A 7,274-nucleotide genomic window follows, 5' to 3' on the forward strand; every position below is an offset into this window, starting at 1 on the left:
GTGATTTTAGAGCTTTTGCCATCTTTTGTACGTATTTGCCCTTTCAAAAATAAAGTCGCAAAGCCAGTGGATTTGCTAGTAGGACTTGGCGATTAGTCAGCTGTCCTCCTTTAGAATGAAGTTAAAGCTCAATTGTTTGAGAACCAATTGAAAGGGCCTACTAATGATACCCATGGTATAGGATACCCATGGTATAGGATTGATTGAGGAAAAGTAGTATGGATCTAGAAACAGAAACCAACTAATTTTAGAGGGTGTAAATATGTTAACCATTGATATATATATATATATATACTCCTGTGTTTTATTACAATGTGAGAATTAACGTTTGGACGATTGTTGTAAATCAAACAATAAATCATTATTATTATTAAATACATTAAAGAAGGGGTAGGAGTCTCATGTATTGCATAGCTTTCTGTGCTATATTAGAAGGATTACAAGAATGTCAGGTAACAAAAGGATCTTTGTGCTAAAAGCGGTAACCCACTTACCCAACTACATAAAATAAAAATGTCATCTGCGTGTAACATGTTGTGCTTTGATAAAGACATATTAACCTTTTATGCTACTTTGATACAAAACTGGGACTAGACAAAACACAGATCTCTCCAGCAAGTGCATAACCTCCAGTTATCTTAAAATTATTATTATTCCCTAAAATGTACTGAATACACAAAGCTCTATGCAGCAGGTGCCTTTACCCCATGAGATATTTTGAAATGCAGACTTTGCAACCAATTAAGCAGAATACATGTACTGCCACGTTTCTCCTACTTTCCAAATTCTTTGTGTCAGATTTTTTTTTTTAATGTATAAATGGAGGCCCAGATTTTGCCATTTCTTATGATGTCACTTTGCGTGAGGTCATGGATAGTGATACCACTTCCTGTGATGCCACGTGCCATGATATCACTTGCATACTATGCCTAACTTGGTTAATCCTCCCACTTCTGTTTTTTTAGGGCTGCTCCACCTGTAATAAAACATTAGTTACTACTTCTGTTTGTTTTAGCCAGACAAGAGTTGGTGTTTCTACACCAGCAGTCTGTCTTGGGATCCAGCCAGCCTCCATCACACAACACCCGATAATAAATGAAATGGGAGTATTGATGAGGAGACAGGCTTCCAAAGGCTGCAGTGAGTCTGAAAGAGCAGGGGATGGGGGGCGGGGAGGGGGGAGATGGGATTAACAACAGACTGGTTTGGTACTTGGTATGAAACGAAGGCAGTGTACATTAAATGTATTAACTTCATCTGTAATGTCATTAGCCACCCTAAACAGCTTCGGCGAGCGCTCCACGTGTTACTATGGATCACGAAACTCTCGTCTCCTTCACAAAACTCTCGTCTCCTTTGATGGCCCGAGTCAGTCAGAGCAGGCACGTTTCTATGCAGAGGCGCAGCGACCAGCAGGTGCAGTGCACCAGGGCCGAGAGCGCATTGTAAATTGTAAATTGATACTTGTAAAGCGCACTACTCACCCGCAAGGGTCTGAAGGCGCTTGTACGAATACCGCTGTGGAACCCATCCTGGCTTTCCCTGTGAGGCGTCCACTCCTGGGCACCTCCAAGGTGGAGGCCAGGCATCCTTAGCGTTGTGGGGGCCATTGTGGAGATTAAGCAAGCTATTGCCCAGAGTTGCAGAGTGGGACTCCATGATCAGAATAGGCACCGAGGCGAGAATTATCAGGTCCGTGGAATTTTGAGCCCAAGACCCCCGAGGCGGGGAATTAAACCCTGGTCCCGGGCTAGACCTCTGCATCAGGGTCTACCGCTCTAATCATTGAGCCACGCTTCTCCACTCCATTGAATCCTGACACTGCTGTATTTATTACACCGATGTCAGTCGGAGGCCACTGCCCTTGCTTGCACCAGGGCCCATGACATCCTGGCAACGCTCCTGTTTTCATGCCTGGTGGACAGAGCCTTCACAGCTGCTTCGCTTTCTGTAGCGTGACCGGCGGCGCACACTGTAAACACAGCCCCGCAGGCCAAGGGAATCTAGATTATTTATTTCTCTCGCCCTTGGCTGCTAATACGATAAAAAAAAGCGAGTTTCCTCTATTCCCCTGGGAAGGTTGGAGTGTTCAAAATACAGCGATGGTTATTTTTGTTAAGCTTGTTTGTGTGGCTTGACGTGCTCATCCCCCGCCTGTGATTCACAAGCGTGACGCTTAGCATGTGACTACGTGACTCCCAGGCAGGGCCGCGCGAGCCTTCTAACTCAGAATGGAACTTTTCCATGTGTGTACAGTCATCCCTAGGGCAAGTGCCATCCCAGCTGCTAAATCCAGCCTCGTGCCGTCTCATTTCTGGGAAGCAGCTGGTACAGTTATGCTAAAGTGCCTTTATTAAGAGTACATTCACCCAGAGGGTCTCGTAGCACAAAACAGACAACACATAGCACCACCCCAGCTATAAAGTATTTCTTTCCTATAACAACCAGGGTCAATTCTATTTCCGAAAGGTAAACAGAAGAGGGGCGTTGCTCATATAAGGACCAACGGAATTCCACAACCCAAGAGCAAATATGGCGTAAGATCTACCACTGTGTTTCACTTTTTTAAAGTGAGGAATTATCGAACTAGTATCGCTAAAAGAGCACAGCAATCTTGACAGGGGACTCCAGGGCATTTCCTTAGGAAACCTAAGCTTTTCAGGAGAAATACGAATCGTGAACATAAATGCGCAACCAAATTGGGAGCCAATGAAGACCTTTTTAGGAGTTGGGAAGGGATGTGCAAGACAACATTTCAGGACATTCAGCACCATTTTGGAGAACATGTAAGCGCTTCAGCAGAAACTTAGCAAAGCCAAAAACATATGGCACTGCTGAAATGTAATCTAGACCTTGTAAGATCAGGTAGCGCAAAGCGCCAGCCTTCCAGATTGCGACACAGCACTATTTTAAGGTAGCTTTCCTATCTGGAAAATAGCAGAAACCAGATCTTTAAGCCGACGTTCAGCATCAATCTTCACTCTCAGATCTTTTGCTACTGTCACCAGTGTTGGAAATGGGCCGAATAGGGGCTCCAATTAACCAAACAATCCCCTCGCCTGCCAGCTACCAAGACCTTGTCAGACATGAGTGCCAACCATTTTTCACTCCAATCCACTCACTGCTGGCTTCCAACAATGCTTACTTCCAGAAAGCATTGTGGATGCAAGCAATGGGGATACAGGTTCCCCCAACGGAACAAGACCAGAGTGTCATTTGCACAAGTGCAAACCGAAAGTGATGCGAGGTCATTGGACAAGCTACAGTAACGACATAGATATTAAATAGGCAGGGCAAATGTGTGCATGAGTGAGGAACCCCACTGACCTTGGAAACGCTGTATTTGTATAGGGTGGTGCAACTTATTCCGAGAGCGCTGGTGAGACAAACAGATACACACAGATCCACCAAGCCAAACTCCATAAGATAGCTGAACAATAGATGTTGTTATCAATGGTGTTAAGGGCAAGTCTAAAACAATAAGGGTATTGACACCACCTCCAGCCCCCACGTGGACTTCGTCCATTGTAAGCAATATATTGGAAGAGAGTCACTTAACAGGAGGGCTGTTCAATCTTCAAAGTCAATGCCTAGTTCAAGCTTTGATGCCAATATGATGACCTGTCTGGGTAAAATGGAAGACTAGGAGCCTGAATGTCGCAAGATTAGAAACATTACAAGAAGGAAAAAAACAGAAAGCAAGCCTTTTCCATTCACACTTCAAGGTTCTGGAAGCATTCATAATGACCTCAGATAAGCATCAACTCAGAAACAAAGCTGAAGACCCGCTTCCTTAAAGGAGTACTACCAGTGACCCTACAGTCTACCACTGACCTCCCCTCCATGATTTCATGCTTCAGGGGCCATGCTCCTGTTCAGTACTCGAATGCCCTCAAGCTTGGTTCACGCTCTACAAATACCTACACAATTCATATGCATTCAAACGTATACAAATGACCTTACAAAGAACTACCACACTGACTAGTGTGAAAGGAGTTTGTTGTTCTAGGTTGTATCTCTTGATTTCCCGGAGTAGAGCCACACTTATGTCCAGAATCCTACATATATAGGACACCTGAATCTTTGTGGTCTCCCAGAAACAATGGAGAGATCCAACTGTCTCTTCAGAGAACCTGCTCAGACTGTGCGTCCAACATTGCCGAGCAGGATGAGTCTGAATTAGAGAGACATCTCCTGCTCCAACTGGCCATTTTCCTTCGCGCGGACTCCTGACACTACTTAGACCAGACATTGTTCTCCATCTCTGGTCTTTCGGATGAATGCATTTGGTCATGAATTTGCTCAAGGCTACTGAAGCAGAACAATTGTGCTGTACAGTTGTGTCATATCTTTCTTTTGAAGTGCAATGTCGCCAGAGGCAAGTTCAGTACGGTCGTTTAGAATAAAAAGAAAACCCATTAATGCGGACACCGGAGGAAACCTCTGTGTACCGAGTTTCACTTCAGTAACATTAATGACGGTCCTACAGGAAAGGGTGACTTTCAAACAATAGTAATTGCAATAAGAAACACACTTCTCTGTCAAGAAACTAAAGACCTATTCCTGATACAGTTTTAAATTCCGAACTAACCGATTTTCCATGCTTTTTCAGACTAGGAAACAGCTTGGAGAAACAATACCCAAATTTGGAATTGTAGGTAACTTTCTGCCATACTAAGTGTGTTTTAGGGAATCACTGCCAGTGAATTAACCCTTTGCGCACCGGTTTAGACCTACCTGGTATTTTTAACTGGTATAGGATTGATCTCTAAACGCTCCCCACGCTAACACTAACAGTAGGAGCCTGTCCGGCCTCCTATGTGCTAAAAAAAACAAGCATTGGCATAGCCAATAGGTCTCACCTTTGGGACCTTATAAGTGTTTAGCCGGAGCTATTGGCTACGACAATGTTTTTAAGCTATGTTGTAGAGCAGTGTGGCTGCTGTGCATCATGTACAAAAGTTAAAATAAAAAAAGTGTTAAGCATTTTTGTTACCTTAAATATAACCAAAAATACATTTTGTACAACTGAACTACCCTATTAAAGAAATAATTAATATAAAAATGTCTAGTTCTTGGTCCTTGTAATGCTGGCATTTTCTTCCTGCCTGTTCTAATGCTAGTTTGTTATAGCGTTTTTTTGTTATGAGGAGGGGGGAGGGGGTTGGAGGATGTTGCAAAATAGTACCTGAATTACAACACGAGCAGCGGACAGACACTAAGAAGAATCAACAGATGCCAGGTTCCGAGGGTAGTCTGAGGTAATGCGGAGTGATGTTGAGGTAGGCGGTGGTGTGCTTGTGCGGAGGTGATGCTCAGGTGATGCAGTGGAGTGGAGTAGTGTGTCAGAGTAGATTGGAGTAAAGTGGCATGTAGTGGCATAGAGGGAGTTGAGTGGAGTAGTGTCATGGACTAGTATAGAATGGAGGAGAGTAGAGTGGAGTAGAGTTTAATGGAGTAGTGAATAAAAGTGGAGTATCGTGGGGTGTCATACTGTAGTGTAGTTCCTATATTCCCAATAGGCTCTGCGCATTGGAATAATATATTCAGCAGTGTAGACGTAGGACTGAGGTCGACTAGGTCTCTACTGAATATATTAGACTTAAGGTTTCCCAGTTAGCTCAGAGGTCACTAGAAACTTTCTCGAATAAACAAGGTGGAGTTTAACCTCTCTGGATAGACAAGAAGGGATTAGCTTCTGACAACCATATAACATGACAACTTTGCTCCCTCAGAATAAGAGTGTATCTCTAGAGTCGTGTGAAAACAATAGACAGCTATTTCACTCAGTCAATCGGGCGTACTTAGTTTCACCAGAGTGCAGAGAAAAGAGAGACAGGCGTTTCCAATAAAAGGTGTAATTTATTGAGCAGTCTTCTTTCTCATGCAAGAGAAATGAATTGCCATAATTGCAATACTTAATGTAAAGTAAAGTGCGTACAGTAAAAGGAGTATTATGAAATAATACTGTAAAAGCATTGATATGGTTTCTTAGCCATAAGATACTTTAAAATGGATAAAATATATACATACATATATACATTGACTAACGTACTCAACTGGTGCTTCTAAATACGCCTACCCCGGTGTACCTGACCTAAGCCTAATACGTGGGAAGGAGTAAGTAAGTAGCAGTTTAAGTTAAGTTGGTTTTGCCAAGAATCTGACTCAAGAATTCTCTTTAAGGGTTTAGTCAGCTCTGTACCTGGGTAATAGAATGCAGGAGGTCTGGTATCTCTCTTTCAGGTCTCGATATCCCAGCAGCCCGCGAAGGCGGCTGAGAACACCTGAGCTGGAATTCTCGGCAGGAGAAAAGACAGCGTCTCTCTCAGCGCATCAAAAGGGAGGGACAGCGTCCGTGGGCTCTCGCATCAGCTGGGCTCTCGGGCAAGTAGATAGCTGCTCGGCTCCAAAACCACCACCGTGTGTTTGGTTAAGGCAACGTTGGTATATTTATACCTGAAAGGTGCCGGGTTTGACGTACGGTTGGACATAAGACGTCAATAAAGATGTCACTAAGAACTGGCCGTTCTTTCAGTGCTTCACAGGAGTTCTAGGACGAAATCAAAACAAAAGCCAATGGGGATTTCCCAGGTTGCTGGAGGTTTGGTTTGTTTAGAGAACTCGCTGTGCTTTCTAGGAGTCCGGGGAAATAGCCTTGCTTAATGTAACTGCATGGGCTACAACTATGGATATGATTCCTATGCCATTATAGGGATATTATTGATTATAACCGTACAAGGGCATAAAATAGAAATATCGATTTAGGTTCCTAGATAAAAACACAATAATACAACAGAATGGACTAGAATGAAGTGGCGTAAAGTACACTGGTGCAGAATAGATTGGGGTATAGTGCAGTGGTTTTGAGTGAAGTGATGTAGAGTCATTGGCATAGAGTGCAGTGACATTGAGTAGAGAGCGCAGAGCACATTGCAGTGGCGTAGAGCGCAATGACAGAGTGGAGTGTCGCAAAGTGGAGTAGAATGGTGTAGAGTGCAGTGGCATAGAGTAGATTACTTCACAGTAGAGGGAAGTTGCGTGGAGTGGTGCAGGGTAGAGTGCAGAGGTGTTAAGTTGTGTAGAATGCAGTGGTGACGAGTGCAATGGTGCAGAATAGATTAGAGTGGCAGAGTGGACTGATGCAGAGTTAAGTAGCATAGAGTGCATTGGTGTAGAGTTGAGGGGTGCGGAGTAGAGTGCAGTGGGGTAGAGTGGCCTTGAGGAAGGCAGTACAGTGAGGAGACAGAGTGATGAGAGGGTGCAGTGGGAGT

This window comes from Lissotriton vulgaris, chromosome 2_1 (genome assembly GCF_964263255.1).
Source record: "Lissotriton vulgaris chromosome 2_1, aLisVul1.2, whole genome shotgun sequence".
In the NCBI taxonomy this organism is placed as follows: domain Eukaryota; kingdom Metazoa; phylum Chordata; class Amphibia; order Caudata; family Salamandridae; genus Lissotriton; species Lissotriton vulgaris.